This window comes from Electrona antarctica (assembly GCF_951216825.1).
Source record: "Electrona antarctica genome assembly, chromosome: 15".
Lineage (NCBI taxonomy): Eukaryota > Metazoa > Chordata > Actinopteri > Myctophiformes > Myctophidae > Electrona > Electrona antarctica.
In genome coordinates, this window is record NC_136796.1 from 33,376,001 (window position 1) to 33,400,502 (window position 24,502).

The 24,502-nt window shown below is 46.4% G+C and overlaps 4 pseudogenes across 4 annotated transcripts; all 4 read left to right on the top strand.

The window, feature by feature from the left end:
- Positions 1–16: 16 nt before the first annotated feature.
- Positions 17–5,905, top strand: LOC306938058 (stress-70 protein, mitochondrial-like; annotated as a pseudogene). Its single transcript has 3 exons — positions 17–1,106; positions 2,773–3,030; positions 5,448–5,905. The product of its transcript is annotated as a stress-70 protein, mitochondrial-like (transcript).
- A 295-nt stretch (positions 5,906–6,200) lies between these two features.
- LOC306938059 (stress-70 protein, mitochondrial-like) lies at positions 6,201–12,121 on the top strand (annotated as a pseudogene). Its single transcript has 3 exons — positions 6,201–7,290; positions 8,988–9,245; positions 11,664–12,121. The product of its transcript is annotated as a stress-70 protein, mitochondrial-like (transcript).
- Positions 12,122–12,416: 295 nt separating this feature from the next.
- LOC306938061 (stress-70 protein, mitochondrial-like) lies at positions 12,417–18,309 on the top strand (annotated as a pseudogene). The gene is made up of 3 exons: positions 12,417–13,506; positions 15,176–15,433; positions 17,852–18,309. The product of its transcript is annotated as a stress-70 protein, mitochondrial-like (transcript).
- Positions 18,310–18,604: 295 nt separating this feature from the next.
- On the top strand, positions 18,605–24,494 carry LOC306938062 (stress-70 protein, mitochondrial-like; annotated as a pseudogene). The gene is made up of 3 exons: positions 18,605–19,694; positions 21,361–21,618; positions 24,037–24,494. The product of its transcript is annotated as a stress-70 protein, mitochondrial-like (transcript).
- Positions 24,495–24,502: the final 8 nt, after the last annotated feature.

Here is a 24,502-nt window from a genome sequence, read left to right on the forward strand (position 1 = left end):
GAACTGCACACGGACCATGTCTTCGTTCATCAGGAAGCCACACAGGAATGGCTTCCAACTGGACGATGCACTCAGAGCCCTCTCCAGGAGGACCTATGCGTCCGGGGCCCCCAAAGGCACGGTCATTGGGATCGACCTGGGCACCACCAACTCCTGCGTGGCCGTCATGGAGGGCAAACAGGCCAAGGTGCTGGAGAACGCGGAAGGAGCGCGGACCACCCCCTCCGTCGTCGCCTTCACGTCCGACGGGGAGTGTCTGGTGGGAGTGGCCGCCAAGCGGCAGGCTGTGACCAACCCCGCTAACACGCTGTACGCCACCAAGAGGCTCATAGGGCGGCACTTCGACGACCCGGATATCCAGAAGGACTCGAAGAACGTTCCCTACAAGGTTGTGCGAGCATCGAACGGCGACGCCTGGGTGGAGGTTCAAGGGAAAATGTACTCCCCGAGCCAGGCCGGCGCCTTCATCCTGGGGAAGATGAAGGAGACTGCCGAAAGCTACCTGGGTCACAGCGTGAAGGACGCGGTGGTCACTGTGCCGGCCTACTTCAACGACTCCCAGAGACAGGCCACGAAGGACGCCGGTCAGATCGCCGGTCTCAACGTCCTCCGTGTAATCAACGAGCCAACAGCCGCCGCTCTGGCCCATGGACTGGACAAGACCATGGACAAGATTGTCGCCGTTTATGACCTGGGCGGCGGTACGTTTGACGTGTCCATCCTGGAAATGCAGAAGGGTGTGTTTGAGGTTAAATCCACCAACGGAGGACTTTGACCAGCACATCTTGCAACACATTGTCAAGGAATTCAAGAGAGAGTGCGGCGTGGATCTGACCAAAGACGCCATGGCCCTGCAGAGGGTCCGAGAGGCCGCTGAGAAGGCCAAGTGTGAGCTGTCCTCTTCGCTGCAGACCGACATCAACCTGCACTATATTTTGAACAATATACAGGTGGACTTGAATATGCGCAAGTTGATTACAGGCAAGTAGTGTATTGGCATTCAGTCATTGTGTAGTAAAGCTGATAAATAATCCTTGTTGTGTCATAACGAGACAAACATCATCAGTAACCATATTCAGTGATGTAAATAGGTTTCCACATGCATTGTTTTTGAACTGTACCACAACCTTTGAAATCAACCTTTACAGGCATCCCATCCAATTCCCTAAATTCTTCAACTAACTTAAGGAAATTGTTGTACACCTCTGCACTGTTTTTTTTTGCAGAGAATCTGCTGGACACCTCATGTCCCCACTTCCTTCTGAACAAATAACACAACACTCCAGTCCATGTTTTCTTACCCTATTACACTGGAACTAAACTGACCCTAACTAAAATGATAGAAAAGAAAAGTAAAATCAAATCAAATTAAAATAAAATATATGTCTGATAATTGACAGAAATGAAATGCAATGTATTGTTTTGGAAGCCTTTAAAAAGGCTGTTTTTGTTAACTAAAGATAGTAGGCTACTGCTGCTCAAGTTAGGTCTTTACTCCAAGTAAGTGTAATGACAAATGAACAGAAAATGAGAAGCAGAGACAATCTAATTATTATTAAATTGTTTTTTTTCACGAACCATGTCTTCGTTCATCAGGAAGCCACACAGGAATGGCTTCCAACTGGATGATGCACTCAGAGCCCTCTCCAGGAGGACCTATGCGTCCGGGGCCCCCAAAGGCACGGCCATTTGGATCGACCTGGGCACCACCAACTCCTGCGTGGCCATCATGGAGGGCAAACAGGCCAAAGTGCTGTCTATTGTGTCTACAAGATAAAAGGCAAAATGGGTGTTTTACACCTAGTAAGTAATTTTCTGGCGTTCTCACAAAAGCTTTGTTATATGGCACGTGACAATAATAGCCAACATGGTGTCCACCAGGAACAGCAACTGGTTGTTCAGCCCCTAGTAAGTAATTTTCTGGTGTTCTTAAAAAATATGATGCGCTGTTTCAGTATACCTGACAAAGGCAGGTTAGGCCGAAACGTTGTATTTCTTTGTCTGTTCTATAAATTATGGCTCTATACTGACTAATCAATAGTTCAGTAACAAATCTCCAGGTTTTTGAGGGCCCCTCCTATACACAGGTTCAATGTTTGTTTTGTAAACGCCATTGACAATGATGGGAAAATCACCTAATCAACATGAGAATAACTCACTTTGGATTGACAAAAGTCTAAGAACAGAGGATGTGATAAATCATATCATGTTAATCCACTAGGTGGCAGCAGAAGGTAATTGTATTCCGCCCTAACACTAGTGTTTTAACCAACTCTGGGTTTTAACTGTAAAAATACCAAGTGAAATACTAGCATACACCGGTTACATTGACCGGATATATCCTAGAAGTCGAAAATCCTTTTTTGTTTGTTTTTTACCACCAAATGGGATCCCCCATTGTGTTAAATTCTCTTTTCCTCTTCTAGAAACCTTTCCTCTGCTCTTCTAGAGAACTATAGTATTTACCGTTGAAGGTCTGGAATGTTTGAGTCCAGCATACTACTTTAACCCATTAAAACCAGGAAAGCATCTGTCTTTTGGGACATATGACATATGATTTTCAGAAAACTTAGAAAAAAATAGCCGTTGTACAAGCTCACAGCACTGCACTGAAATTAAGGCTGTAGTTTAACTTTTCTTTCACAAACTATGTTGAATATTGAATCAATAATGTTCACTTCTGGGGGGTCCCTGGCACAAATATTCAACTTGTTTCTAAAGAATTATAAATTAATGAAATTCTTCAAATATTTGTTCATTCTAACCGTGTAGTGTATTCTATTCTATTCAGATGGTCCAGGAGCTGTTTGGCCGTGCTCCCAGCAAGTCGGTCAACCCAGACGAGGCAGTCGCATCCAGGGCGGCGTCCTGGCCGGCAATGTCACAGACGTTCTGCTACTCGACGTAACGCCGCTGTCGCTGGGCATCGCGACCAATGGCGGGATCTTCACCAGACTCATCAACAGGAACACCACCATTCCCACCAAGCACAGCCAGATATTCTCCACGGCCGCGGACGGACAGTCCCAGGTGGACATCAAGGTGTTCCAGGGAGAGCGAGAGATGGTGGCAGACAACAAGTTGTTGGGTCAGTTCACCCTGGTGGGGATCCCCCCCGCCCCGCACGGCGTGCCTCAGATCGCAATCACCTTAGACAAACAGGCCAAGGTGCTGCAAAATGGGTGTTTTTTTAAGTAATTTTCTGGCGTTCTCACAAAAGCTTTGTTATATGGCACGTGACAATAATAACAGACCTAAAAGTTCACAACATTTTAAGCTTTTTTTTAACACTTCCCCAGACCATCAACCCACTTGTTGTGAGGCTAGCCAACATGGTGGCCCCAGCACCCCCAGCCCGTGGTGTCCACCAGGAACAGCCCCTAGTAAGTAATTTTCTGGTGTTCTTACAAAATAGTAGTTGTAGCATTTCTTATTAAGATTTGGGGTGTGATAACCTGTAGTACCACTAAAGTGGTATACCCCAGGTTTCTCCACTCACAAACTGACGTGAGCGACAACACTTGACGTTGCCCTATATGCCAACACTTTGATGCACTGTTTCAGTATACCTGACAAAGGCAGGTTAGGCCGAAACGACATCGAGAACATGATCCGGAGCGCCGAGAGGCACGCCGAGACCGACAGGACGAAGAAGGAGCGCACAAAGGCGGTCAACATGGCCGAGGGCGTCGCCCACGACATCGAGGCCAAGATGGAGGAGTTAAGGATTTTTATAATTATTTATAGGAAAACTTTGACTTTCCCGGCTTGAATGCCTCACAGTTTGAAATGGACCCAATCATTGCTTCAGCCTTCACAGCGGCCAGGAGCATGGGCTCATATGCCCTCCGTTATGTTGTACGCAACATACAAGTGGACTTGAATTTGCCTAAATTGATTACTAAAATTCATATTTATAATCTGCCTGTAGTGTATTGGCATTCAGTCATAGTGTAGTAAAGCTGATAAATGTCTAATAATCCTTGTTGTGTTATAAAGAGACAAACATCATTAGTAAAAGTGGTGAGGGCCCTCCTATAGCCAGCTTTCTGTCTGTGTGTACCACAGAATTGAGGATAAAACAAATCACACCCATGTGAAGTGAGTGGCACTCTTATCATAAATCCATCAGCTCATTCCGGCTAATCACGATGGTGTTATGTTTTCTATTTCCATCACTCAGGCATGGCACCATTTAACCAGATCAGGATCTGCCACAACTTGGATCCTGACGTAAGTTTATCAAATTGAATCCTGTTGCGGGCATTTGACCTAATTTCTCCTTTCATTGTTGTTGGCAAATATGAGACGCGTGGGGCTCAACATTGGAGCTCAACTCCAACCACGTGCACACACACACACACACGCGCGTGCCCAGGGTACCCAGGACCCTGGGTAGATATATTTTGAAAACAGCCGAAATGTATATAGCTGCATTGGGAACTCCTTATGTTGTTATGGCTGAGTCATGGTGACACCATGCCTGTGATGACCCATATATATAGCTGATATATCGCTTTCATATATTCACTGCTTTTATGCATACAGACACCATGCTGACCATCGCTAGAAACGTCCACAAGGCTCTTCTTCCTTCATGGAACTGCACACGAACCATGTCTTCGTTCATCAGGAAGCCACACAGGAATGGCTTCCAACTGGACGATGCACTCCCTCTCCAGGAGGACCTATGCGTCCGGGGCCCCCAAAGGCACGGTCATTGGGATCGACCTGGGCACCACCAACTCCTGTGTGGCCGTCATGGAGGGCAAACAGGCCAAGGTGCTGCAAAATGGGTGTTTTACGCCTAGTAAGTAATTGACCCATATATATAGCTGATATATCGCTTTCATATATTCACTGCTTTTATGCATAGACACCATGCTGGTTTAAACAACAGGTTTAAACAACAGGTTTAATTTTGTTGATCCCGCTAGCTAGTTACTAGCTAGCATCAGCTGGGTACCAGAGATCACACAGCAGCGTTCTATATCTCTACTCTAGCAAGATGACGTTAAAGTGTCAGGTTTTCAAAGTTGGTCTCACAGCTAGGGGCTGAATTGAATCTATACTCAATACAATAACACGTGTTTTGTTTTGATTGATTGAAATTTCTATTTCACAGTATGTAGAATAGTTACATTTCAAACGAAATTTCAACGACATTGTTCACATTCGTCATTATGTAGAATAAATATATGATTTTGTTCTATAGGTGACATCATCTCAAAATCACCCGGGAGCCTGGAATCACAGCATCTGAACATGTTGCTGTCACTTCTTCAGTCCAGCAGTAATCCGTCTGACACAGCTCAGATCCTACTTACCTTAGGGAACAGTGCTGCCTTTACTGTAAACCAGGTATAGTCAATCTTTGCCCTATCAACAAAAACAACGGACTGAACAAAATGTGAAGGATTTAATAGAAATCTGTTGTTTAAACCCAGGTGGACATCAAGGTGTTCCAGGGAGAGCGAGAGATGGCGGCAGACAACAAGCTGTTGGGTCAGTTCACCCTGGTGGGGATCCCCCCGCCCCGCGCGGCGTGCCTCAGATCGCAATCACCTTAGACATCGATGCCAGCGGCATCGTCCATGTCTCGGCCAGGGACCAGGGCACCGGCCGTGAGCAGCAGATCCTCATCCAGTCCTCCGGAGGTCTCAGCAAGGACGACATCGAGAACATGATCCGGAGTTCCGAGAGGCACGCCAGGGCCTACAGGACGAAGAAGGAGCGCACAGAGGCGGTCAACATGGCCGAGGGCGTCGCCCACGACGTCGAGGCCAAGATGGAGGAGTTCAAGGATCATGTCCCTGCAGACGAGCGCGCCAAGCTGGAGGGACCCAACACCTCTGCGTTCGAAATGGACCCAATTCTGGCCACAGCCTTCAGACCAGGACCCTAGGTAGATATATTTTGAAAATAGCCGAAATGTATATGTCTAAAAAGTAACTAACGTTAGATGTGTACACTGATGTGTACACTTGCCTCTGCAGTGTAGTGGAGTAGAAGTAAAAGTACTGGAAATTGGAAACACTCAAGTAAAGTACAAATACCTCAAAATTGTATTACAGTACAGTACAGTATAGCTGATATATCGCTTTCATATATTCACTGCTTTTATTCATACAGACACCATGCTGACCATCACTAGAAACGTCCACAAGGCTCTTCTTCCTTCATGGAACTGCACACGGACCATGTCTTCGTTCATCAGGAAGCCACACAGGAATGGCTTCCAACTGGACGATGCACTCAGAGCCCTCTCCAGGAGGACCTATGCGTCCGGGGCCCCCAAAGGCACGGTCATTGGGATCGACCTGGGCACCACCAACTCCTGCGTGGCCGTCATGGAGGGCAAACAGGCCAAGGTGCTGGAGAACGCGGAAGGAGCGCGGACCACCCCCTCCGTCGTCGCCTTCACGTCCGACGGGGAGTGTCTGGTGGGAGTGGCCGCCAAGCGGCAGGCTGTGACCAACCCCGCTAACACGCTGTACGCCACCAAGAGGCTCATAGGGCGGCACTTCGACGACCCGGATATCCAGAAGGACTCGAAGAACGTTCCCTACAAGGTTGTGCGAGCATCGAACGGCGACGCCTGGGTGGAGGTTCAAGGGAAAATGTACTCCCCGAGCCAGGCCGGCGCCTTCATCCTGGGGAAGATGAAGGAGACTGCCGAAAGCTACCTGGGTCACAGCGTGAAGGACGCGGTGGTCACTGTGCCGGCCTACTTCAACGACTCCCAGAGACAGGCCACGAAGGACGCCGGTCAGATCGCCGGTCTCAACGTCCTCCGTGTAATCAACGAGCCAACAGCCGCCGCTCTGGCCCATGGACTGGACAAGACCATGGACAAGATTGTCGCCGTTTATGACCTGGGCGGCGGTACGTTTGACGTGTCCATCCTGGAAATGCAGAAGGGTGTGTTTGAGGTTAAATCCACCAACGGAGGACTTTGACCAGCACATCTTGCAACACATTGTCAAGGAATTCAAGAGAGAGTGCGGCGTGGATCTGACCAAAGACGCCATGGCCCTGCAGAGGGTCCGAGAGGCCGCTGAGAAGGCCAAGTGTGAGCTGTCCTCTTCGCTGCAGACCGACATCAACCTGCACTATATTTTGAACAATATACAGGTGGACTTGAATATGCGCAAGTTGATTACAGGCAAGTAGTGTATTGGCATTCAGTCATTGTGTAGTAAAGCTGATAAATAATCCTTGTTGTGTCATAACGAGACAAACATCATCAGTAACCATATTCAGTGATGTAAATAGGTTTCCACATGCATTGTTTTTGAACTGTACCACAACCTTTGAAATCAACCTTTACAGGCATCCCATCCAATTCCCTAAATTCTTCAACTAACTTAAGGAAATTGTTGTACACCTCTGCACTGTTTTTTTTTGCAGAGAATCTGCTGGACACCTCATGTCCCCACTTCCTTCTGAACAAATAACACAACACTCCAGTCCATGTTTTCTTACCCTATTACACTGGAACTAAACTGACCCTAACTAAAATGATAGAAAAGAAAAGTAAAATCAAATCAAATTAAAATAAAATATATGTCTGATAATTGACAGAAATGAAATGCAATGTATTGTTTTGGAAGCCTTTAAAAAGGCTGTTTTTGTTAACTAAAGATAGTAGGCTACTGCTGCTCAAGTTAGGTCTTTACTCCAAGTAAGTGTAATGACAAATGAACAGAAAATGAGAAGCAGAGACAATCTAATTATTATTAAATTGTTTTTTTTCACGAACCATGTCTTCGTTCATCAGGAAGCCACACAGGAATGGCTTCCAACTGGATGATGCACTCAGAGCCCTCTCCAGGAGGACCTATGCGTCCGGGGCCCCCAAAGGCACGGCCATTGGGATCGACCTGGGCACCACCAACTCCTGCGTGGCCATCATGGAGGGCAAACAGGCCAAAGTGCTGTCTATTGTGTCTACAAGATAAAAGGCAAAATGGGTGTTTTACGCCTAGTAAGTAATTTTCTGGCGTTCTCACAAAAGCTTTGTTATATGGCACGTGACAATAATAACAGACCTAAAAGTTTTTTTTTTAACCATCAGCCAACATGGTGTCCACCAGGAACAGCAACTGGTTGTTCAGCCCCTAGTAAGTAATTTTCTGGTGTTCTTAAAAAATATGATGCGCTGTTTCAGTATACCTGACAAAGGCAGGTTAGGCCGAAACGTTGTATTTCTTTGTCTGTTCTATAAATTATGGCTCTATACTGACTAATCAATAGTTCAGTAACAAATCTCCAGGTTTTTGAGGGCCCCTCCTATACACAGGTTCAATGTTTGTTTTGTAAACGCCATTGACAATGATGGGAAAATCACCTAATCAACATGAGAATAACTCACTTTGGATTGACAAAAGTCTAAGAACAGAGGATGTGATAAATCATATCATGTTAATCCACTAGGTGGCAGCAGAAGGTAATTGTATTCCGCCCTAACACTAGTGTTTTAACCAACTCTGGGTTTTAACTGTAAAAATACCAAGTGAAATACTAGCATACACCGGTTACATTGACCGGATATATCCTAGAAGTCGAAAATCCTTTTTTGTTTGTTTTTTACCACCAAATGGGATCCCCCATTGTGTTAAATTCTCTTTTCCTCTTCTAGAAACCTTTCCTCTGCTCTTCTAGAGAACTATAGTATTTACCGTTGAAGGTCTGGAATGTTTGAGTCCAGCATACTACTTTAACCCATTAAAACCAGGAAAGCATCTGTCTTTTGGGACATATGACATATGATTTTCAGAAAACTTAGAAAAAAATAGCCGTTGTACAAGCTCACAGCACTGCACTGAAATTAAGGCTGTAGTTTAACTTTTCTTTCACAAACTATGTTGAATATTGAATCAATAATGTTCACTTCTGGGGGGTCCCTGGCACAAATATTCAACTTGTTTCTAAAGAATTATAAATTAATGAAATTCTTCAAATATTTGTTCATTCTAACCGTGTAGTGTATTCTATTCTATTCAGATGGTCCAGGAGCTGTTTGGCCGTGCTCCCAGCAAGTCGGTCAACCCAGACGAGGCAGTCGCATCCAGGGCGGCGTCCTGGCCGGCAATGTCACAGACGTTCTGCTACTCGACGTAACGCCGCTGTCGCTGGGCATCGCGACCAATGGCGGGATCTTCACCAGACTCATCAACAGGAACACCACCATTCCCACCAAGCACAGCCAGATATTCTCCACGGCCGCGGACGGACAGTCCCAGGTGGACATCAAGGTGTTCCAGGGAGAGCGAGAGATGGTGGCAGACAACAAGTTGTTGGGTCAGTTCACCCTGGTGGGGATCCCCCCCGCCCCGCACGGCGTGCCTCAGATCGCAATCACCTTAGACAAACAGGCCAAGGTGCTGCAAAATGGGTGTTTTTTTAAGTAATTTTCTGGCGTTCTCACAAAAGCTTTGTTATATGGCACGTGACAATAATAACAGACCTAAAAGTTCACAACATTTTAAGCTTTTTTTTAACACTTCCCCAGACCATCAACCCACTTGTTGTGAGGCTAGCCAACATGGTGGCCCCAGCACCCCCAGCCCGTGGTGTCCACCAGGAACAGCCCCTAGTAAGTAATTTTCTGGTGTTCTTACAAAATAGTAGTTGTAGCATTTCTTATTAAGATTTGGGGTGTGATAACCTGTAGTACCACTAAAGTGGTATACCCCAGGTTTCTCCACTCACAAACTGACGTGAGCGACAACACTTGACGTTGCCCTATATGCCAACACTTTGATGCACTGTTTCAGTATACCTGACAAAGGCAGGTTAGGCCGAAACGACATCGAGAACATGATCCGGAGCGCCGAGAGGCACGCCGAGACCGACAGGACGAAGAAGGAGCGCACAAAGGCGGTCAACATGGCCGAGGGCGTCGCCCACGACATCGAGGCCAAGATGGAGGAGTTCAAGGATTTTTATAATTATTTATAGGAAAACTTTGACTTTCCCGGCTTGAATGCCTCACAGTTTGAAATGGACCCAATCATTGCTTCAGCCTTCACAGCGGCCAGGAGCATGGGCTCATATGCCCTCCGTTATGTTGTACGCAACATACAAGTGGACTTGAATTTGCCTAAATTGATTACTAAAATTCATATTTATAATCTGCCTGTAGTGTATTGGCATTCAGTCATAGTGTAGTAAAGCTGATAAATGTCTAATAATCCTTGTTGTGTTATAAAGAGACAAACATCATTAGTAAAAGTGGTGAGGGCCCTCCTATAGCCAGCTTTCTGTCTGTGTGTACCACAGAATTGAGGATAAAACAAATCACACCCATGTGAAGTGAGTGGCACTCTTATCATAAATCCATCAGCTCATTCCGGCTAATCACGATGGTGTTATGTTTTCTATTTCCATCACTCAGGCATGGCACCATTTAACCAGATCAGGATCTGCCACAACTTGGATCCTGACGTAAGTTTATCAAATTGAATCCTGTTGCGGGCATTTGACCTAATTTCTCCTTTCATTGTTGTTGGCAAATATGAGACGCGTGGGGCTCAACATTGGAGCTCAACTCCAACCACGTGCACACACACACACACACGCGCGTGCCCAGGGTACCCAGGACCCTGGGTAGATATATTTTGAAAACAGCCGAAATGTATATAGCTGCATTGGGAACTCCTTATGTTGTTATGGCTGAGTCATGGTGACACCATGCCTGTGATGACCCATATATATAGCTGATATATCGCTTTCATATATTCACTGCTTTTATGCATACAGACACCATGCTGACCATCGCTAGAAACGTCCACAAGGCTCTTCTTCCTTCATGGAACTGCACACGAACCATGTCTTCGTTCATCAGGAAGCCACACAGGAATGGCTTCCAACTGGACGATGCACTCCCTCTCCAGGAGGACCTATGCGTCCGGGGCCCCCAAAGGCACGGTCATTGGGATCGACCTGGGCACCACCAACTCCTGTGTGGCCGTCATGGAGGGCAAACAGGCCAAGGTGCTGCAAAATGGGTGTTTTACGCCTAGTAAGTAATTGACCCATATATATAGCTGATATATCGCTTTCATATATTCACTGCTTTTATGCATAGACACCATGCTGGTTTAAACAACAGGTTTAAACAACAGGTTTAATTTTGTTGATCCCGCTAGCTAGTTACTAGCTAGCATCAGCTGGGTACCAGAGATCACACAGCAGCGTTCTATATCTCTACTCTAGCAAGATGACGTTAAAGTGTCAGGTTTTCAAAGTTGGTCTCACAGCTAGGGGCTGAATTGAATCTATACTCAATACAATAACACGTGTTTTGTTTTGATTGATTGAAATTTCTATTTCACAGTATGTAGAATAGTTACATTTCAAACGAAATTTCAACGACATTGTTCACATTCGTCATTATGTAGAATAAATATATGATTTTGTTCTATAGGTGACATCATCTCAAAATCACCCGGGAGCCTGGAATCACAGCATCTGAACATGTTGCTGTCACTTCTTCAGTCCAGCAGTAATCCGTCTGACACAGCTCAGATCCTACTTACCTTAGGGAACAGTGCTGCCTTTACTGTAAACCAGGTATAGTCAATCTTTGCCCTATCAACAAAAACAACGGACTGAACAAAATGTGAAGGATTTAATAGAAATCTGTTGTTTAAACCCAGGTGGACATCAAGGTGTTCCAGGGAGAGCGAGAGATGGCGGCAGACAACAAGCTGTTGGGTCAGTTCACCCTGGTGGGGATCCCCCCGCCCCGCGCGGCGTGCCTCAGATCGCAATCACCTTAGACATCGATGCCAGCGGCATCGTCCATGTCTCGGCCAGGGACCAGGGCACCGGCCGTGAGCAGCAGATCCTCATCCAGTCCTCCGGAGGTCTCAGCAAGGACGACATCGAGAACATGATCCGGAGTTCCGAGAGGCACGCCAGGGCCTACAGGACGAAGAAGGAGCGCACAGAGGCGGTCAACATGGCCGAGGGCGTCGCCCACGACGTCGAGGCCAAGATGGAGGAGTTCAAGGATCATGTCCCTGCAGACGAGCGCGCCAAGCTGGAGGGACCCAACACCTCTGCGTTCGAAATGGACCCAATTCTGGCCACAGCCTTCAGACCAGGACCCTAGGTAGATATATTTTGAAAATAGCCGAAATGTATATGTCTAAAAAGTAACTAACGTTAGATGTGTACACTGATGTGTACACTTGCCTCTGCAGTGTAGTGGAGTAGAAGTAAAAGTACTGGAAATTGGAAACACTCAAGTAAAGTACAAATACCTCAAAATTGTATTACAGTACAGTACAGTATAGCTGATATATCGCTTTCATATATTCACTGCTTTTATTCATACAGACACCATGCTGACCATCACTAGAAACGTCCACAAGGCTCTTCTTCCTTCATGGAACTGCACACGGACCATGTCTTCGTTCATCAGGAAGCCACACAGGAATGGCTTCCAACTGGACGATGCACTCAGAGCCCTCTCCAGGAGGACCTATGCGTCCGGGGCCCCCAAAGGCACGGTCATTGGGATCGACCTGGGCACCACCAACTCCTGCGTGGCCGTCATGGAGGGCAAACAGGCCAAGGTGCTGGAGAACGCGGAAGGAGCGCGGACCACCCCCTCCGTCGTCGCCTTCACGTCCGACGGGGAGTGTCTGGTGGGAGTGGCCGCCAAGCGGCAGGCTGTGACCAACCCCGCTAACACGCTGTACGCCACCAAGAGGCTCATAGGGCGGCACTTCGACGACCCGGATATCCAGAAGGACTCGAAGAACGTTCCCTACAAGGTTGTGCGAGCATCGAACGGCGACGCCTGGGTGGAGGTTCAAGGGAAAATGTACTCCCCGAGCCAGGCCGGCGCCTTCATCCTGGGGAAGATGAAGGAGACTGCCGAAAGCTACCTGGGTCACAGCGTGAAGGACGCGGTGGTCACTGTGCCGGCCTACTTCAACGACTCCCAGAGACAGGCCACGAAGGACGCCGGTCAGATCGCCGGTCTCAACGTCCTCCGTGTAATCAACGAGCCAACAGCCGCCGCTCTGGCCCATGGACTGGACAAGACCATGGACAAGATTGTCGCCGTTTATGACCTGGGCGGCGGTACGTTTGACGTGTCCATCCTGGAAATGCAGAAGGGTGTGTTTGAGGTTAAATCCACCAACGGAGGACTTTGACCAGCACATCTTGCAACACATTGTCAAGGAATTCAAGAGAGAGTGCGGCGTGGATCTGACCAAAGACGCCATGGCCCTGCAGAGGGTCCGAGAGGCCGCTGAGAAGGCCAAGTGTGAGCTGTCCTCTTCGCTGCAGACCGACATCAACCTGCACTATATTTTGAACAATATACAGGTGGACTTGAATATGCGCAAGTTGATTACAGGCAAGTAGTGTATTGGCATTCAGTCATTGTGTAGTAAAGCTGATAAATAATCCTTGTTGTGTCATAACGAGACAAACATCATCAGTAACCATATTCAGTGATGTAAATAGGTTTCCACATGCATTGTTTTTGAACTGTACCACAACCTTTGAAATCAACCTTTACAGGCATCCCATCCAATTCCCTAAATTCTTCAACTAACTTAAGGAAATTGTTGTACACCTCTGCACTGTTTTTTTTTGCAGAGAATCTGCTGGACACCTCATGTCCCCACTTCCTTCTGAACAAATAACACAACACTCCAGTCCATGTTTTCTTACCCTATTACACTGGAACTAAACTGACCCTAACTAAAATGATAGAAAAGAAAAGTAAAATCAAATCAAATTAAAATAAAATATATGTCTGATAATTGACAGAAATGAAATGCAATGTATTGTTTTGGAAGCCTTTAAAAAGGCTGTTTTTGTTAACTAAAGATAGTAGGCTACTGCTGCTCAAGTTAGGTCTTTACTCCAAGTAAGTGTAATGACAAATGAACAGAAAATGAGAAGCAGAGACAATCTAATTATTATTAAATTGTTTTTTTTCACGAACCATGTCTTCGTTCATCAGGAAGCCACACAGGAATGGCTTCCAACTGGATGATGCACTCAGAGCCCTCTCCAGGAGGACCTATGCGTCCGGGGCCCCCAAAGGCACGGCCATTTGGATCGACCTGGGCACCACCAACTCCTGCGTGGCCATCATGGAGGGCAAACAGGCCAAAGTGCTGTCTATTGTGTCTACAAGATAAAAGGCAAAATGGGTGTTTTACGCCTAGTAAGTAATTTTCTGGCGTTCTCACAAAAGCTTTGTTATATGGCACGTGACAATAATAACAGACCTAAAAGTTTTTTTTTTAACCATCAGCCAACATGGTGTCCACCAGGAACAGCAACTGGTTGTTCAGCCCCTAGTAAGTAATTTTCTGGTGTTCTTAAAAAATATGATGCGCTGTTTCAGTATACCTGACAAAGGCAGGTTAGGCCGAAACGTTGTATTTCTTTGTCTGTTCTATAAATTATGGCTCTATACTGACTAATCAATAGTTCAGTAACAAATCTCCAGGTTTTTGAGGGCCCCTCCTATACACAGGTTCAATGTTTGTTTTGTAAACGCCATTGACAATGATGGGAAAATCACCTAATCAACATGAGAATAACTCACTTTGGATTGACAAAAGTCTAAGAACAGAGGATGTGATAAATCATATCATGTTAATCCACTAGGTGGCAGCAGAAGGTAATTGTATTCCGCCCTAACACTAGTGTTTTAACCAACTCTGGGTTTTAACTGTAAAAATACCAAGTGAAATACTAGCATACACCGGTTACAATCCTTTTTTGTTTGGTTTTTACCACCAAATGGGATCCCCCATTGTGTTAAATTCTCTTTTCCTCTTCTAGAAACCTTTCCTCTGCTCTTCTAGAGAACTATAGTATTTACCGTTGAAGGTCTGGAATGTTTGAGTCCAGCATACTACTTTAACCCATTAAAACCAGGAAAGCATCTGTCTTTTGGGACATATGACATGTGATTTTCAGAAAACTTAGAAAAAAATAGCCGTTGTACAAGCTCACAGCACTGCACTGAAATTAAGGCTGTAGTTTAACTTTTCTTTCACAAACTATGTTGAATATTGAATCAATAATGTTCACTTCTGGGGGGTCCCTGGCACAAATATTCAACTTGTTTCTAAAGAATTATAAATTAATGAAATTCTTCAAATATTTGTTCATTCTAACCGTGTAGTGTATTCTATTCTATTCAGATGGTCCAGGAGCTGTTTGGCCGTGCTCCCAGCAAGTCGGTCAACCCAGACGAGGCAGTCGCATCCAGGGCGGCGTCCTGGCCGGCAATGTCACAGACGTTCTGCTACTCGACGTAACGCCGCTGTCGCTGGGCATCGCGACCAATGGCGGGATCTTCACCAGACTCATCAACAGGAACACCACCATTCCCACCAAGCACAGCCAGATATTCTCCACGGCCGCGGACGGACAGTCCCAGGTGGACATCAAGGTGTTCCAGGGAGAGCGAGAGATGGTGGCAGACAACAAGTTGTTGGGTCAGTTCACCCTGGTGGGGATCCCCCCCGCCCCGCACGGCGTGCCTCAGATCGCAATCACCTTAGACAAACAGGCCAAGGTGCTGCAAAATGGGTGTTTTTTTAAGTAATTTTCTGGCGTTCTCACAAAAGCTTTGTTATATGGCACGTGACAATAATAACAGACCTAAAAGTTCACAACATTTTAAGCTTTTTTTTAACACTTCCCCAGACCATCAACCCACTTGTTGTGAGGCTAGCCAACATGGTGGCCCCAGCACCCCCAGCCCGTGGTGTCCACCAGGAACAGCCCCTAGTAAGTAATTTTCTGGTGTTCTTACAAAATAGTAGTTGTAGCATTTCTTATTAAGATTTGGGGTGTGATAACCTGTAGTACCACTAAAGTGGTATACCCCAGGTTTCTCCACTCACAAACTGACGTGAGCGACAACACTTGACGTTGCCCTATATGCCAACACTTTGATGCACTGTTTCAGTATACCTGACAAAGGCAGGTTAGGCCGAAACGACATCGAGAACATGATCCGGAGCGCCGAGAGGCACGCCGAGACCGACAGGACGAAGAAGGAGCGCACAAAGGCGGTCAACATGGCCGAGGGCGTCGCCCACGACATCGAGGCCAAGATGGAGGAGTTCAAGGATTTTTATAATTATTTATAGGAAAACTTTGACTTTCCCGGCTTGAATGCCTCACAGTTTGAAATGGACCCAATCATTGCTTCAGCCTTCACAGCGGCCAGGAGCATGGGCTCATATGCCCTCCGTTATGTTGTACGCAACATACAAGTGGACTTGAATTTGCCTAAATTGATTACTAAAATTCATATTTATAATCTGCCTGTAGTGTATTGGCATTCAGTCATAGTGTAGTAAAGCTGATAAATGTCTAATAATCCTTGTTGTGTTATAAAGAGACAAACATCATTAGTAAAAGTGGTGAGGGCCCTCCTATAGCCAGCTTTCTGTCTGTGTGTACCACAGAATTGAGGATAAAACAAATCACACCCATGTGAAGTGAGTGGCACTCTTATCATAAATCCATCAGCTCATTCCGGCTAATCACGATGGTGTTATGTTTTCTATTTCCATCACTCAGGCATGGCACCATTTAACCAGATCAGGATCTGCCACAACTTGGATCCTGACGTAAGTTTATCAAATTGAATCCTGTTGCGGGCATTTGACCTAATTTCTCCTTTCATTGTTGTTGGCAAATATGAGACGCGTGGGGCTCAACATTGGAGCTCAACTCCAACCACGTGCACACACACACACACACGCGCGTGCCCAGGGTACCCAGGACCCTGGGTAGATATATTTTGAAAACAGCCGAAATGTATATAGCTGCATTGGGAACTCCTTATGTTGTTATGGCTGAGTCATGGTGACACCATGCCTGTGATGACCCATATATATAGCTGATATATCGCTTTCATATATTCACTGCTTTTATGCATACAGACACCATGCTGACCATCGCTAGAAACGTCCACAAGGCTCTTCTTCCTTCATGGAACTGCACACGAACCATGTCTTCGTTCATCAGGAAGCCACACAGGAATGGCTTCCAACTGGACGATGCACTCCCTCTCCAGGAGGACCTATGCGTCCGGGGCCCCCAAAGGCACGGTCATTGGGATCGACCTGGGCACCACCAACTCCTGTGTGGCCGTCATGGAGGGCAAACAGGCCAAGGTGCTGCAAAATGGGTGTTTTACGCCTAGTAAGTAATTGACCCATATATATAGCTGATATATCGCTTTCATATATTCACTGCTTTTATGCATAGACACCATGCTGGTTTAAACAACAGGTTTAAACAACAGGTTTAATTTTGTTGATCCCGCTAGCTAGTTACTAGCTAGCATCAGCTGGGTACCAGAGATCACACAGCAGCGTTCTATATCTCTACTCTAGCAAGATGACGTTAAAGTGTCAGGTTTTCAAAGTTGGTCTCACAGCTAGGGGCTGAATTGAATCTATACTCAATACAATAACACGTGTTTTGTTTTGATTGATTGAAATTTCTATTTCACAGTATGTAGAATAGTTACATTTCAAACGAAATTTCAACGACATTGTTCACATTCGTCATTATGTAGAATAAATATATGATTTTGTTCTATAGGTGACATCATCTCAAAATCACCCGGGAGCCTGGAATCACAGCATCTGAACATGTTGCTGTCACTTCTTCAGTCCAGCAGTAATCCGTCTGACACAGCTCAGATCCTACTTACCTTAGGGAACAGTGCTGCCTTTACTGTAAACCAGGTATAGTCAATCTTTGCCCTATCAACAAAAACAACGGACTGAACAAAATGTGAAGGATTTAATAGAAATCTGTTGTTTAAACCCAGGTGGACATCAAGGTGTTCCAGGGAGAGCGAGAGATGGCGGCAGACAACAAGCTGTTGGGTCAGTTCACCCTGGTGGGGATCCCCCCGCCCCGCGCGGCGTGCCTCAGATCGCAATCACCTTAGACATCGATGCCAGCGGCATCGTCCATGTCTCGGCCAGGGACCAGGGCACCGGCCGTGAGCAGCAGATCCTCATCCAGTCCTCCGGAGGTCTCAGCAAGGACGACATCGAGAACATGATCCGGAGTTCCGAGAGGCACGCCAGGGCCTACAGGACGAAGAAGGAGCGCACAGAGGCGGTCAACATGGCCGAGGGCGTCGCCCACGACGTCGAGGCCAAGATGGAGGAGTTCAAGGATCATGTCCCTGCAGACGAGCGCGCCAAGCTGGAGGGACCCAACACCTCTGCGTTCGAAATGGACCCAATTCTGGCCACAGCCTTCAGACCAGGACCCTAGGTAGATATATTTTGAAAATAGCCGAAATGTATATGTCTAAAAAGTAACTAACGTTAGATGTGTACACTGATGTGTACACTTGCCTCTGCAGTGTAGTGGAGTAGAAGTAAAAGTACTGGAAATTGGAAACACTCAAGTAAAGTACAAATACCTCAAAATTGTATTACAGTACAGTACAGTATAGCTGATATATCGCTTTCATATATTCACTGCTTTTATTCATACAGACACCATGCTGACCATCACTAGAAACGTCCACAAGGCTCTTCTTCCTTCATGGAACTGCACACGGACCATGTCTTCGTTCATCAGGAAGCCACACAGGAATGGCTTCCAACTGGACGATGCACTCAGAGCCCTCTCCAGGAGGACCTATGCGTCCGGGGCCCCCAAAGGCACGGTCATTGGGATCGACCTGGGCACCACCAACTCCTGCGTGGCCGTCATGGAGGGCAAACAGGCCAAGGTGCTGGAGAACGCGGAAGGAGCGCGGACCACCCCCTCCGTCGTCGCCTTCACGTCCGACGGGGAGTGTCTGGTGGGAGTGGCCGCCAAGCGGCAGGCTGTGACCAACCCCGCTAACACGCTGTACGCCACCAAGAGGCTCATAGGGCGGCACTTCGACGACCCGGATATCCAGAAGGACTCGAAGAACGTTCCCTACAAGGTTGTGCGAGCATCGAACGGCGACGCCTGGGTGGAGGTTCAAGGGAAAATGTACTCCCCGAGCCAGGCCGGCGCCTTCATCCTGGGGAAGATGAAGGAGACTGCCGAAAGCTACCTGGGTCACAGCGTGAAGGACGCGGTGGTCACTGTGCCGGCCTACTTCAACGACTCCCAGAGACAGGCCACGAAGGACGCCGGTCAGATCGCCGGTCTCAACGTCCTCCGTGTAATCAACGAGCCAACAGCCGCCGCTCTGGCCCATGGACTGGACAAGACCATGGACAAGATTGTCGCCGTTTATGACCTGGGCGGCGGTACGTTTGACGTGTCCATCCTGGAAATGCAGAAGGGTGTGTTTGAGGTTAAATCCACCAACGGAGGACTTTGACCAGCACATCTTGCAACACATTGTCAAGGAATTCAAGAGAGAGTGCGGCGTGGATCTGACCAAAGACGCCATGGCCCTGCAGAGGGTCCGAGAGGCCGCTGAGAAGGCCAAGTGTGAGCTGTCCTCTTCGCTGCAGACCGACATCAACCTGCACTATATTTTGAACAATATACAGGTGGACTTGAATATGCGCAAGTTGATTACAGGCAAGTAGTGTATTGGCATTCAGTCATTGTGTAGTAAAGCTGATAAATAATCCTTGTTGTGTCATAACGAGACAAACATCATCAGTAACCATATTCAGTGATGTAAATAGGTTTCCACATGCATTGTTTTTGAACTGTACCACAACCTTTGAAATCAACCTTTACAGGCATCCCATCCAATTCCCTAAATTCTTCAACTAACTTAAGGAAATTGTTGTACACCTCTGCACTGTTTTTTTTTGCAGAGAATCTGCTGGACACCTCATGTCCCCACTTCCTTCTGAACAAATAACACAACACTCCAGTCCATGTTTTCTTACCCTATTACACTGGAACTAAACTGACCCTAACTAAAATGATAGAAAAGAAAAGTAAAATCAAATCAAATTAAAATAAAATATATGTCTGATAATTGACAGAAATGAAATGCAATGTATTGTTTTGGAAGCCTTTAAAAAGGCTGTTTTTGTTAACTAAAGATAGTAGGCTACTGCTGCTCAAGTTAGGTCTTTACTCCAAGTAAGTGTAATGACAAATGAACAGAAAATGAGAAGCAGAGACAATCTAATTATTATTAAATTGTTTTTTTTCACGAACCATGTCTTCGTTCATCAGGAAGCCACACAGGAATGGCTTCCAACTGGATGATGCACTCAGAGCCCTCTCCAGGAGGACCTATGCGTCCGGGGCCCCCAAAGGCACGGCCATTTGGATCGACCTGGGCACCACCAACTCCTGCGTGGCCATCATGGAGGGCAAACAGGCCAAAGTGCTGTCTATTGTGTCTACAAGATAAAAGGCAAAATGGGTGTTTTACACCTAGTAAGTAATTTTCTGGCGTTCTCACAAAAGCTTTGTTATATGGCACGTGACAATAATAGCCAACATGGTGTCCACCAGGAACAGCAACTGGTTGTTCAGCCCCTAGTAAGTAATTTTCTGGTGTTCTTAAAAAATATGATGCGCTGTTTCAGTATACCTGACAAAGGCAGGTTAGGCCGAAACGTTGTATTTCTTTGTCTGTTCTATAAATTATGGCTCTATACTGACTAATCAATAGTTCAGTAACAAATCTCCAGGTTTTTGAGGGCCCCTCCTATACACAGGTTCAATGTTTGTTTTGTAAACGCCATTGACAATGATGGGAAAATCACCTAATCAACATGAGAATAACTCACTTTGGATTGACAAAAGTCTAAGAACAGAGGATGTGATAAATCATATCATGTTAATCCACTAGGTGGCAGCAGAAGGTAATTGTATTCCGCCCTAACACTAGTGTTTTAACCAACTCTGGGTTTTAACTGTAAAAATACCAAGTGAAATACTAGCATACACCGGTTACATTGACCGGATATATCCTAGAAGTCGAAAATCCTTTTTTGTTTGTTTTTTACCACCAAATGGGATCCCCCATTGTGTTAAATTCTCTTTTCCTCTTCTAGAAACCTTTCCTCTGCTCTTCTAGAGAACTATAGTATTTACCGTTGAAGGTCTGGAATGTTTGAGTCCAGCATACTACTTTAACCCATTAAAACCAGGAAAGCATCTGTCTTTTGGGACATATGACATATGATTTTCAGAAAACGTAGAAAAAAATAGCCGTTGTACAAGCTCACAGCACTGCACTGAAATTAAGGCTGTAGTTTAACTTTTCTTTCACAAACTATGTTGAATATTGAATCAATAATGTTCACTTCTGGGGGGTCCCTGGCACAAATATTCAACTTGTTTCTAAAGAATTATAAATTAATGAAATTCTTCAAATATTTGTTCATTCTAACCGTGTAGTGTATTCTATTCTATTCAGATGGTCCAGGAGCTGTTTGGCCGTGCTCCCAGCAAGTCGGTCAACCCAGACGAGGCAGTCGCATCCAGGGCGGCGTCCTGGCCGGCAATGTCACAGACGTTCTGCTACTCGACGTAACGCCGCTGTCGCTGGGCATCGCGACCAATGGCGGGATCTTCACCAGACTCATCAACAGGAACACCACCATTCCCACCAAGCACAGCCAGATATTCTCCACGGCCGCGGACGGACAGTCCCAGGTGGACATCAAGGTGTTCCAGGGAGAGCGAGAGATGGTGGCAGACAACAAGTTGTTGGGTCAGTTCACCCTGGTGGGGATCCCCCCCGCCCCGCACGGCGTGCCTCAGATCGCAATCACCTTAGACAAACAGGCCAAGGTGCTGCAAAATGGGTGTTTTTTTAAGTAATTTTCTGGCGTTCTCACAAAAGCTTTGTTATATGGCACGTGACAATAATAACAGACCTAAAAGTTCACAACATTTTAAGCTTTTTTTTAACACTTCCCCAGACCATCAACCCACTTGTTGTGAGGCTAGCCAACATGGTGGCCCCAGCACCCCCAGCCCGTGGTGTCCACCAGGAACAGCCCCTAGTAAGTAATTTTCTGGTGTTCTTACAAAATAGTAGTTGTAGCATTTCTTATTAAGATTTGGGGTGTGATAACCTGTAGTACCACTAAAGTGGTATACCCCAGGTTTCTCCACTCACAAACTGACGTGAGCGACAACACTTGACGTTGCCCTATATGCCAACACTTTGATGCACTGTTTCAGTATACCTGACAAAGGCAGGTTAGGCCGAAACGACATCGAGAACATGATCCGGAGCGCCGAGAGGCACGCCGAGACCGACAGGACGAAGAAGGAGCGCACAAAGGCGGTCAACATGGCCGAGGGCGTCGCCCACGACATCGAGGCCAAGATGGAGGAGTTCAAGGATTTTTATAATTATTTATAGGAAAACTTTGACTTTCCCGGCTTGAATGCCTCACAGTTTGAAATGGACCCAATCATTGCTTCAGCCTTCACAGCGGCCAGGAGCATGGGCTCATATGCCCTCCGTTATGTTGTACGCAACATACAAGTGGACTTGAATTTGCCTAAATTGATTACTAAAATTCATATTTATAATCTGCCTGTAGTGTATTGGCATTCAGTCATAGTGTAGTAAAGCTGATAAATGTCTAATAATCCTTGTTGTGTTATAAAGAGACAAACATCATTAGTAAAAGTGGTGAGGGCCCTCCTATAGCCAGCTTTCTGTCTGTGTGTACCACAGAATTGAGGATAAAACAAATCACACCCATGTGAAGTGAGTGGCACTCTTATCATAAATCCATCAGCTCATTCCGGCTAATCACGATGGTGTTATGTTTTCTATTTCCATCACTCAGGCATGGCACCATTTAACCAGATCAGGATCTGCCACAACTTGGATCCTGACGTAAGTTTATCAAATTGAATCCTGTTGCGGGCATTTGACCTAATTTCTCCTTTCATTGTTGTTGGCAAATATGAGACGCGTGGGGCTCAACATTGGAGCTCAACTCCAACCACGTGCACACACACACACACACGCGCGTGCCCAGGGTACCCAGGACCCTGGGTAGATATATTTTGAAAACAGCCGAAATGTATATAGCTGCATTGGGAACTCCTTATGTTGTTATGGCTGAGTCATGGTGACACCATGCCTGTGATGACCCATATATATAGCTGATATATCGCTTTCATATATTCACTGCTTTTATGCATACAGACACCATGCTGACCATCGCTAGAAACGTCCACAAGGCTCTTCTTCCTTCATGGAACTGCACACGAACCATGTCTTCGTTCATCAGGAAGCCACACAGGAATGGCTTCCAACTGGACGATGCACTCCCTCTCCAGGAGGACCTATGCGTCCGGGGCCCCCAAAGGCACGGTCATTGGGATCGACCTGGGCACCACCAACTCCTGTGTGGCCGTCATGGAGGGCAAACAGGCCAAGGTGCTGCAAAATGGGTGTTTTACGCCTAGTAAGTAATTGACCCATATATATAGCTGATATATCGCTTTCATATATTCACTGCTTTTATGCATAGACACCATGCTGGTTTAAACAACAGGTTTAAACAACAGGTTTAATTTTGTTGATCCCGCTAGCTAGTTACTAGCTAGCATCAGCTGGGTACCAGAGATCACACAGCAGCGTTCTATATCTCTACTCTAGCAAGATGACGTTAAAGTGTCAGGTTTTCAAAGTTGGTCTCACAGCTAGGGGCTGAATTGAATCTATACTCAATACAATAACACGTGTTTTGTTTTGATTGATTGAAATTTCTATTTCACAGTATGTAGAATAGTTACATTTCAAACGAAATTTCAACGACATTGTTCACATTCGTCATTATGTAGAATAAATATATGATTTTGTTCTATAGGTGACATCATCTCAAAATCACCCGGGAGCCTGGAATCACAGCATCTGAACATGTTGCTGTCACTTCTTCAGTCCAGCAGTAATCCGTCTGACACAGCTCAGATCCTACTTACCTTAGGGAACAGTGCTGCCTTTACTGTAAACCAGGTATAGTCAATCTTTGCCCTATCAACAAAAACAACGGACTGAACAAAATGTGAAGGATTTAATAGAAATCTGTTGTTTAAACCCAGGTGGACATCAAGGTGTTCCAGGGAGAGCGAGAGATGGCGGCAGACAACAAGCTGTTGGGTCAGTTCACCCTGGTGGGGATCCCCCCGCCCCGCGCGGCGTGCCTCAGATCGCAATCACCTTAGACATCGATGCCAGCGGCATCGTCCATGTCTCGGCCAGGGACCAGGGCACCGGCCGTGAGCAGCAGATCCTCATCCAGTCCTCCGGAGGTCTCAGCAAGGACGACATCGAGAACATGATCCGGAGTTCCGAGAGGCACGCCAGGGCCTACAGGACGAAGAAGGAGCGCACAGAGGCGGTCAACATGGCCGAGGGCGTCGCCCACGACGTCGAGGCCAAGATGGAGGAGTTCAAGGATCATGTCCCTGCAGACGAGCGCGCCAAGCTGGAGGGACCCAACACCTCTGCGTTCGAAATGGACCCAATTCTGGCCACAGCCTTCAGACCAGGACCCTAGGTAGATAT